Genomic DNA, 11431 nt, shown 5'->3' on the forward strand with positions numbered 1-11431 from the left:
TCCATAAATGACATCGTCGAGCTTCAAGGCCCAGAAGGAGGGTTGGCTTGTTTTTCAATAGACCATTTTCTCCTACCCAGAACAAAGCTTCCAGGCTCTTACATTGCACTTCTTACTCTGAGATTCCTAAGAGGATAGAAATTCAGGGGAAAGAAAATATAGGAATAGATTACAAAGCGTCTGCCAATAGTCATGCAGACGCTTCAAAACACACTGAGCAATTTGGCCAGACTATTTGCAGATAAGAAGCTTTCTAGAAATTAGCTGGGCACTTCTTAGAGTAACTTTCCATCTTCTCTCACTCTTACCTTGACTTTTTCCTTCTTTGGTTCATTTCCTTCGTGAGATTAATGAAGAGAGTGACAGATAAAGGTTCCAAAGAACGTATGATTCATGAGTCATGTCTATTTTTGCTCTATAGTATTCATTTTAAATGGCAGTAGAGGAAACAGAAAGTAAAAATCTATCTTAAATACTGATTTTGGTGCTTCTGTAATACAATCATAATTACGGAAATAATGCCTTCCCTTTGATTTATACTGTATAGGTTACTACGGTCTGTTACAGACATTTTCTCATTTTATCATCACAGGTACCCTTAGAGGTAGGTTCTGTTATCCCCATTTTACATGCCAGGAAACAGAGGCCCAGAGAGATCAAATAAATTAGATGATGCAGGAAGACGACCTTAACCCAGTGCACACAGGCAATACTCCGAAAGAGGAACTTTTCTTAAGTACCTTGCTTAATGTCACCTAACTAGTTGCTCTCACTGGAATCTTCCTAAACCAAGTCTGATGGTCTCTCCCTTCGCCTCAGCACAGTAGCCTTAGTCCACAAAATATAAGATACATAGTTTTAAATATATTTTGGATTATATTTATATATTAGCTTTAAAATTAGTTTGTTGAAGATTCACTAAATGTAATTCTCATAGCCTTGTGTTCTTTTGACCCATTGCCCCTCAGGAAAAAAAAAAGCTTAGAAAGTCCTGCCTACTTTTCCTTTTATTTTTAAATCCTATCATCAAACAGGTCAATTCAACACATGAGTCTTGAGGGGTTTTTTGCGGGGGGCGGGGTGCGTATCTCAAATTATGGGGTTTTCAGCCTAATAATGAAAGACAAAACCAGCATTTTTACGTATGCATTTACTCACTTGTTCTTTCCGTGAACGAGTATTGCCTGCCTATAATACTTCAAATGTTGGGCCAAGCTGGAGGTGAGGCTCAGGTATGAATAAGACCAAGACCCTGATCTCAAATATTTACTTGCCTCTGGAGAGATAGAGAGAGCTATGTATAATTTGATTTATGTTACTGGCCTCTTTTAAATAAATTAGTTCTAGTATTAATTGCTAAGAAAGATCAAGTTGAATTAGAAACACTAATATTTAGCTTTCATTTCCTAGCATTTAATTTGACAGGTATTTTGGGTTTCTCCTGCATACAATTGTACTTTGGCTCAAAAAGATTTTTTAATTCAGAACAGTGTATGTTCTGACTATATTTGAATCTGACTGTCCAATAGAGAATTCCAGGTTCACTTGTTACATTTGTTCTAGCTGGCAAGAACAGAATATCAATAAAATGCGGTAAGTCTGGCTATGCCTGCAAAGAACATTTTCAAATTTTTGTTATAAATCAGTGATAATTTAGGAGTAGGTGGTCAATTCCTTGAAATGGGACTACAGTATCATTTCTATCTAAATCTTCGGCAGTGTGAATTTCCGGATAAGATCATAAACAAAAAGAACTCCAAGGTTTTTTTTCAACATTATATAAAACACTCTGTGTTGAGATGTCCTAGGTTTTACCCTCAACCATTCAAGTATTTCATAAAGATTCATAAAATCATGTCAAGTGATTGTTTTATTTCAAAAGAATGCACTCCCAGGACAACAGCAATAATGGGGTGGGGGGGTGTCCTGAAATGGAAAGAACACTCTACTAGGGGGCGGTTGGGGAAACAGTTCGTCAGGAGTCCTGGGTTTCTTTCTGGTTTGGCCAGCTGGATGACTTTAGCGAGAGGTGTAACTTCTCCAGGTCTGTTTCCACATCCTATAAAACGCAGCAGTTAAACCAGATGACCCCTAAGTCCATTTCTACAGATCAATGAATGTAAAAGCTTGTTGCTCATTTTAATAAAGCCGTGTTACGTTAAAAGGTCTTGTTGAAACCTCAGCTGGCGGCGCTCCCTTCTAGCCACTCTGCCCAGAATAATGTTTTCGTCATGGTGGCAAAGGAAGTCAGGGTGGCATTGTCCTATAGCCTGTGGCTCAGAGCTTTGGGAGGGATTGATGACTCAGCACGTGGCTTTCTGCCCTGAGGACCAGGGCTGCAGGTGCCCAGGTGGGCCTTGTTATGAGGGAGCTGCCACAACTTTGGGGTGAGGCAGGAACTTGAAATGTGGACCATTTAAAACCACTCAGATTCCAGGACACTTTACTCAAGCTTAGGAGTGTCAACCTCCATGCCTTCATCAAACTGCCACCTTGGATAATTATGCTCCTCAAATTATTCTTGCATTTTGGTGCCATGTGGCATCCACACTTCCTATTCGCTGATGTTGTATAGTTTGCTTGTTGTCATCCAGCCCGCAAACCTGATGATAAGGCTTTTTATTGATTGGGGGGTAGGGATAAGAGCGAATCAGCACATTCTTCCTAGAGCCAATGGGTCTGCTCTTTCAAGTCACTAAAGAGAAAAAAGGAAAAGAGGAAAGTAAACAAACAATTCAACACTCTTCCCAACTTGAGGGCAAAGGAAACTGACCACTTCAAAAACACTGGTGTCAATATCAGAGTCACTCTTGGTAGGTGGGGGTCTTGGAAATCCTGGAGAACTTTCACAGAGTTTAATACAACACTTATTTGTATGGAAAACTATTTTTTTAGGGGATAATAAGTTATGAAACTACAAAGCTGTATAATCTTTAAACTATGAGATGTCGACATAATTGTTTTGAGATCAACCAATCAGACCACACATTTTGTACTACCAGGTTATAATGAGTGTCATTAAACATCATGATAACAACGCCCTCCTTGTTTGCTAACAAAGGGGCATTCTCTTCATGTATCACTGATGACAGCTGATGCGGCACAATTAAAGTCATCTACTCATTCCCTCTTTTTCCTGATTTATTCCAGAGCTGTCATAGTTTCACCTCCCGAATTTTTCTTTTCCTCCTTCTTCTCCTTTTTTATCTTCCTCTGGGCTGAACTAGATTTCCTCATGTGAGGAAACGTCTCCTTACTGACCAGTCAGGTACTTCGGGTGATACTTAACTTTTCCAGGTCACTGGGACACCGTTTGGTGAACTGGAGTCAACACTTAACCAAGTGGAATTCCAATAGCTGGAGACATCTGCTGCCTCCCAAGATGACCGATATTTTCAGAGGAGTTGTTTACTCTCCTTGCAGAGCTAGCCAATGGAGTTATTTCTTCTAGGTGTGCATGTAAACTTGGAAAAATATTCTACTTTTGGAACATATTCTAAATATCTGCTTTTATTTTCATCTAGTTTACTTTGTTGGTGTTTCCTATGACTGACGGGTTTTCTGTGATTTTAGGCAAGTTATTTAACCTTTGAATTACCATTTACTTATTTCTAAAGTATCAAGGGTACAATTAAGGGTTTTTATTTCATTCATCTAATATTTATGAAACCCAAACTATGTGCATGATGCTTCATTTTGTGTTGTTGGAGTCATAGGACAGCACAATATCTGCTCCTGTTCTTTAGATATTTATAATCCAATTGAAAAGGTAGACATTTACACATGAAAATAAATCTAACAGCACAAGACGATACATGACAATGTAAAAAAGACAATGTTGTATTTATATTCAACACTGTGTCGTTTGTTTTAACGACATTTTGGAAACTGTCTAAATGTTCATTAATAGAAGACTGGTTAAACAAATTATGATCATCTATACAATGGAATACTATACAGCTGTTAAAAAGAATGGAGTAGCTCTACATATACTAAAATGGAAGAGCTCCAAAATGTACCTTTGAGAGAAAAAAAGCAAGTGTATAATATTGTGAACTGTGCTACCACTTGTGAAAAGAAAAAATGAAATATGTATGCAAAGTCTTACACACGCATTGAATATCTTTGAACAGATACACAAGAATCTGGAAAAAGTGAATGCCTGGAGGGAAAACATGAGAGGCTAAAGAATAGAGTAGAAGGAAGACTTACTTTGCTTTAATATCCTCTTCTCTTTTGAATTTCGAACCAGGTACATATATTGTCAATTTTTTAAATAAAAAATAATATTTAAAATCTACCCTAATCCTATGGCCAGCTGTCCACAGTGAGGGCTGGTAAATATTAAATGAGGGACAGAGAACTTTTATCACAGACATCTGAAATAGAGTGAATTCTCTGTAAGAGGTTTTGAAATAGTTCTAGTGCAAGTTCTACTGCTCTCTCCCTTTCAAGTCAGTTCCATTATAATGCTTCTTCTAACACATGGAGCAGATAGAAGAAGAGGTTTCTATAACTCCACACTACTTTGGGTTTGGAGTTTTAGGTCACTGCTTCAACAGGGTTATTTAAAAGGATGTGGGACTACTATGAGGGAGGGTACTTGGGGAACATAGGAGAGCAAGTCAGAAGTACTGTGAGCAGAAGATTCCTCTTTCCATGAAAACCTCTGCTGACTCTGTCACGCTTGTGGGTATCCTCTGTCACCTGGACAGAGACTGGCAGCCCCGGCTTCTGTCATAAGGTGGGTCATGTTTTCTTGCTTCTTTGTTCTTCTTGGCACATTCCCAGAGGGTATGGAAGTTTATCAGACCTTTGTTTATAGATGATAGCACTTCATAGACTAGTAGAATCTCAGAGGTAGGACAGACTCTGGAAATTATCACCAGTAACCTCATATTATAGTCATGTCATGAGGATGAGTGACCTGCCCATGGACACATCAGACATCAGGTGCAAAGCTGGGACTACACCCTTGGCCTTCTAACTCTGAGTCCAGTGCTCTTTTTATGATGCTATGTATACTGAATATCTCCTTGGATTTTTTGTAGGGGTGATCCTATGGCCATGACAGTTACTCCTCTAAAAATGATTGAACACTGTGACAGCAAACTCAACAAGTCGGGTTCAGGGCTTCCTTAAGGCTAGCCTCACAAGACAGGTTTTGGGGTGGGAGTAAGGGGAACAGGTGGTTCCCCGCTCCTGCTGGAGAAAAGGTAGGTGATCATACAGACCTCCCGGCAAACAGCCAGGACCAGTAGTCTTGAGGATACCAAAGCTCTTCTAACTCCACCTCTTCACCATAGATCCAGTCCAACCTGGAAGTTTCAGCATCAAAAATCTCCATCCCAAAATGTATCTTAGGACAATTTTTATCAGTGATGAATTATATAAAGCCTCCTACAGTCTCAGATCTTAAAATCATACTTCAAGACTAAAGCAATAAGGAAGATAGACAACTTTTGTCTCTTTTTTCTGTAGGAAAAATATAATAAAATAAAACCCCAGTAACTGGACTAACTTTAAAAAATATAATAAGAGCCAAACGTCTTCCTCAGTTCGATATCATTTTTCTTTTTGCTACATATGTGAGTCCCCTTTGTCTATGGGACCAAGTTAAGTCTCTGGGCATCAGAGCCCACTGGGTCAGGCTGGCAAACAAAGTCATCACTCCCGGACACTGACCGTGGGCCCTGTTGACAGTCTCAACTCTGTAGCTCTGATGCCTTTTACTTTCTATTTTCTAAAATGAATTTCCTCTTTTATAATGATTTCAGAAAATGGACTCTGGACTTGGAGTTTACAAGAGCAAGAACCAACTTATCTTTGCCCTGGTTATGAATCACTACCTCTTCCCACCCATGTCCACAGACACCTGAGTTAATTTAGTCTCATCTAATTCCTTCTGCTGTTTTCAGTGGGACTTCCGCCACCTAGGCAGCATGAGTCAAAAGGGATCATCCTCCTCTTCCGACTGCTTGATGAATTAAGGTATTTGTTTGGAGCTGAATGTTTACAACAAAAACCACCAACCATCTTGTTTTTTCATGATTTGACAGCCCAGAAGCTGAGCAGCAGGGAAAGGGCCCCTGGTCCTGTTGAGAAGAGACTTTTCTTGACTATCGTTTGGCTTTCATTGAAAGATTTGAAACTTCTACCCAGTGTCCAGTATCCCAGGTCTAGATGAATAAAATAGTGTCAGCACCTAAGCTAACCTTCATTCTTCATTTCCAGCCGCAGCTCATGGGTTTTGCTGTCTGTCTTTGGAAATGACTCAACTAACAGATGGGGGAGCAAGGGGACTGCACCACTAAATTAATTATACACCATCTTTAGGCTTCGTCCTTTCATTTACTGAGTCGGTGTTTAATTAACAACTTAAAACTGCACTTCCTTGCAGATGAGTTAGTTTTTCATAAGATCATAAAATTAAAGAAAAAGTCTGCCAAGCTCATCACTCGCTAATCCTTGTTCCTGGCCTGACCCTGATGACTTTCATTTCTGACTCCTCTCTAGGACTTCCCTATATGTGAGGTATCCCAGAAGGGGCAGTGAGTTTTCACTGCTGCATCCGTCACCTTTGGAGCACTCTCCTTGTTGGATCTATCCCAATGACTATTTCCCTATCTTCTCACTTTACTTTTGTCTTTTCTCCATTTTTATTTGCCAGATATTAGCAGATCATAGAGTTGACATCAGTATGTACATTACAGTTCTGTTTTAGGTAATGTTCATTTTATGAATGAACACACATATTCGCTACATACCTCCATGGCTTCTTTCCTTCTCCATTTTTACTATCCTCTTCTCTCTTGCTCTCTCCTCCCCTAAAGCAGAAAGAAGATGAGTGAGGTGGGGTTACTCTTGTTCTAATCCGAACCAGTCTTCCTGGTCCTTGCCTCCTTCTTCCAAAATAAGAGTCAGTGTTCACCAAATGCTTTAGAAATACTAACTCATATGACACCCAACAATGGCATGTTTGTCCCCATTTTACCATGGAGGTGGGCTGGCTACTAATACAGTGAAAAAAGATAACCTGCCTCTCACCACCTATGTGCTGCCTAATCACTTTTTGGCCAATTAACACACACACACACATACACACACACACACACACACACACACACACACACACACACACACACACTTAAATTTTAAAATAATTCATCTGATGTAATTTGGATTGGTAAATATTAACTTCTTTGAATAAGTTGACATAGAGCTCAAAATCTAACACAGAAATGTTATACTTACCAAAACCACATAAGTTATTTTGATGGAAAGATCTTATCCATCCAGAATATTAGCCTCTGATACACCAGAAAGGGTTTCATAAAAGTTCAATGCTAAAACCCAGTACTTGGATTATTAGTTGAGCCCCCTCTTTCAGAGTCATTTTAGTTCTATTTACTCTTACTTTCTACACAATTCTAAAAAGGCCCAGGGTCTTCCTTCTAATCCATAGAAAAGGCAGAGCTGGAGGAAAAGATGCTGGAAGCCTGCATCTAGAGTGCGTAGCAGAGGTAGCTGATACCTAAACAGAAGGAAAAAGAGCTTTGCAAAGGTGTAAATGTAAGACCATTTAATGTAGGAGATGATAGCCCCATCCACTGCTTTCCTGACTTCGAGAAATATAGTAACTTGTTCATCATAACGTCCCTAAGTCACTAAGACAAAGACACTCCATGATCAACTGTAACAAGATGAAGAGATTCACAACTTTTTCAAGGAATTCCTGTACATTTGGGTAAAGTTTTATTGTCTGAAGGATATCAGTAACACCAAGATAGCAAAAATGACTCATTCCCCAAGATTTCTAGATAGACAAGTTTTGCTTTGTATGTACATGCAAGTTATCTCCGAGATAAGTCACAGCGTCACTATCAAACTAGTTTTTGATAACTATAATTTTATATCATCCAGTGACAAGTTCTCAGATTATGACACATTAATTAGTCTTAACTTCATGAATCTCTAGAGCATGTACGACTCCTTCAGGAGACCCTGAATTTCTGCTAGTAGAGGTTTCATAACTGATTCTGGCAAGAGCAGGAGTTAGCCTAGGACTGTGGTTATTCTGCATGCAGAAGAGTCTCGTAATCTCTTTGAGGGGCCTGGACTGTGTAAAAAGATCCCTCCGTTTTTGCATAATGGTGCTTTACTTCCTGAATTATAAAAATATTTTTACTAAAGAGAAAGAAACTGGGTTTGTGGCATACTTTTGTGATAGGTTTTAATTTAATTCTCCATGTTCAAATGAACCTGTCAGCTATGAAATGGACTAAATAAAATGATATGATATATTTCAAAAAATCAATGGAACCTTTTTATTCACTCTTCCCATCTACACACAGTCAAAAGCCCACCGTAATCACCACTCTCAGTTTTTGGGTTAAATAGCATTTTTAAACTTTCTATTATGGAAATTTCTAAACATCCAGAGAAGTAAAGACAATAGTATAATAAATCCCAACGTACCCTTCATTCAGCTTCAACTATGATGAATATTTTGTCAGTCTTAAACAGTATGCCTTAGTGTGGCTCCATGAAACTCCTTCTACTTCAATTTTCCCCCAGCCTGGAAATATCTGGGACTGGCCTCCTGCAGAGCAGAGCAGCCAGGCATCCAGCCACGCAGTGTGACTGAGAGGATGTCAGAGGCTGCTTGCCCCACAGTGATGAATGCCAGCACGAGTGAGTCATTCTCGGCGCTAACCACTACTCTCTCGCTCTCGCTCTCTCGAGTTCTCTTTTAAAATGCCCTTCTGCTGGGAAATTACTAAAATCTTATGAATAGTTTTATCAGAGCAAGTTGGTTTTTATCAAATGATTTTCTTCGAGAACAGAAGACTTGGGAGAGACAATCTAACACCTCTGTAGCCTGGGAATGGACGGGGCCCTGAAACAGGGAAAGGAGATAGAATAATGTGAGGTAAGAAAGCCAGATTCACAATGCCGGCCAGGATTAGTCTTAGCAGTACTTTTTTTAAGAGGTCACCTTAGGAAAAAATTTATGACTGAAATATATTTATTACTAATAATCAGGATTTGGAAGTAGTGAAAAGTATAAGGTAGAAAGCCCTTTTAGCATTTTTTAAAAATGGTTTAAATTTACGTCAATTTAAATACTTTTTAGTTAACATAAGACGATATTTAAAAGTTCCCAACACGGACAATGGACTAGTGGTTACCAGAGGGGAGAGGGGAGAGGGGAAATCTAAAAATTTTAAAAATAAAAAACAAAAAGTAAAAAAATAAAAAAATAAAATGTTAAAAAAAATTAATAAATAAATTTAATTAAAAAAAATATTTCGTAGCCACCTCTATTTTAAGCAGCTGTGACAACTGGTCAGTCACCTTAGGAAGAATCATTTCAGTGGTCATTTTTCAGTAGGCTTTTTTTTTTTTTTTGACAAAAGTGGTCCCTCTCCATGTATTTTAGGATTTCTCTTGAGCAGGGAGTGAACATATTGTTAGAACTGACAAAGAGGAAAAACATTGAGTTCTTGGCTGTTTTTCTTTGAGGTTCAATATTATAAGAACATCTCTGATGGGCTGGTGTAGGCCTCACTGAGGTCAGCTGGTTAAAATGATCCTAGAACTCTGCTCCATGCCTACTCTATCCTCGGCCATGAAAACTCATCATGAGTGAGGAAGAGTCTGAACCAGTGACCCAGACTTGGGTCTGTTTTGTTTTGGGGTAAAATGGGTTCGGATAGAACCTGTAGCTGGCATCAGGACTCCGGGGGGAATGATGGTATATGTTTGTGTGTATGTGGGTATGTATGCCTGGGTCTGTCTGTGTATGTGGACATGTGGGTATGTATATCTGTGTGTGTGTCAGAGAGAGAGACAGAGATGGAGACGGAGACAGAGACAGAGAGACAGACAGAGAGACAGAGAGAAAGAGAGAACGCGCTCTGGGAATATCACATCACTAACAGCACTCCATGTTGCTGTGGAGTAACTGGCTTCCCAGAGATGTCATGGAATCTTCTAGCCTCAAAGGGCAAGTCTGAGCTCCAGTTTTAGCAGGTCAATAGAAGCCACCTTTTAAAATCATGGGACCACATGCAGCAGCAGCAGATCCCAGCAGCTCTGCATCTAGCAAGAAGGCCAGAGTGATAGTGCTTAGACCAAGGAACTATCTTGGTTCTTATAATTATCACAGGAAGAGACAGATTTATAGGCAGTTCGGGGCCAAATCTTATTAATTTTAATGTTAAAAGAACCGTGATCATTTTGTAGCTCAAACTGGTAAAGCAGAACATAACGGTCACAAATATGTAAAAAGGAAGAAGATTCTAGGAAAGTTTATTCATATGTGAATTATTATATTTATGGCGTGCATTTGTGGTGGATTTTTGTTTTCTTCCTTATTTTGTTCCCAGTCTTTTAAGTTCACCTTTTTTTTACAATAAAAATGTGTTGTTTTCTATTTAGGACATATAAAGACAACAGGAGATTTTTTTTAGCCCAAGTATTCTGCTCTAGTGGAATCCACTTCTCCCTCCATGGTGCCTGAGTCCTCTCCCCTTTCCAGGTCCACAGCAGAGGTGAGCCTTACCTGAGTGGGCACTCATTACCAACGAGCAACTCTGACTCTAGAAAGTTCTGGGTGACAGCAGGGGGTGCAGCTTTGGTGGTAGACAATAAGCTTTGGGGGGCGGCGAAAGCAAAATACCATCTCCAGGGCAGATCAAGAGACAAGACTGACGGTGAGGGAAGCAAGAAGTAGGAGTTGAGAGCAAGGTCAGGCTGGTCACACTCAATAGCGGTTCTCAAATGCGGATGAGTTTGTACAAGAGTCCTTAGAGGAGCTTAGGCAGAGCGCAGATTTCTGGGGCTCACCCCATTCCGGGTTGGGAAGATTTGGGGTGAGGCACAGGAATCCTCAGATGATTCTGGCCAGAAAGTAGCCTGAGGACCTTTCTTTAAAAACTGCTGCATGGCCCGGTGAGTCATGCAGGAGAAAACACAGTTATGATTTCATAAGATCACGTTCACATCAACTCATGAAACAGTTCACAGCAGTTAGCAAGAAACTCACTCATTCAGGTTCCACAGAAACTCTTCGTGGACTTAGATGAAGTAATGCTGTGTGTCGATTGGCGGTGGTGTCACAATGGTTCCTGCTCTACACGCTCCTTGGCTGACAACCCCAAGGCGGGACACCATGACTTGGATGGGCATACTCACCACACTCCCTTGGCAACATGCTCATTGTCAGGACGTCTTCCAGGTGGTATCTGAGCCACGCGAAGGGGAAGAACCATCATTTCCCTTTCGATGCCTTCCTTTTGTGCGGAGGCTCCTGCTGGAAGATATAAAATATGTTTTTGAACTTGTTGATCCTCAATCAAAGTATATTGAGCAAAACCATCTCTACAGAATTGGGTAAAATTTACAGGAAGGGTGAATTCACTGCTGT

General features: G+C 39.9%; 1 long non-coding RNA gene across 1 annotated transcript; it reads right to left on the minus strand.

The window, feature by feature from the left end:
- Nucleotides 1-1862: 1862 nt before the first annotated feature.
- LOC120604472 (uncharacterized) lies at nucleotides 1863-8639 on the minus strand. The gene is made up of 3 exons (XR_005653354.1): nucleotides 8479-8639; nucleotides 6768-6827; nucleotides 1863-2695 (listed from the first exon to the last, which is right to left on the minus strand). It is a non-coding gene; the product is annotated as an uncharacterized LOC120604472 (long non-coding RNA).
- Nucleotides 8640-11431: the final 2792 nt, after the last annotated feature.

The sequence above is a fragment of the Pteropus medius genome, unplaced genomic scaffold (assembly GCF_902729225.1).
Source record: "Pteropus medius unplaced genomic scaffold, Ma_sr-lr_union100, whole genome shotgun sequence".
NCBI classification, from domain to species: Eukaryota; Metazoa; Chordata; class Mammalia; order Chiroptera; family Pteropodidae; genus Pteropus; species Pteropus medius.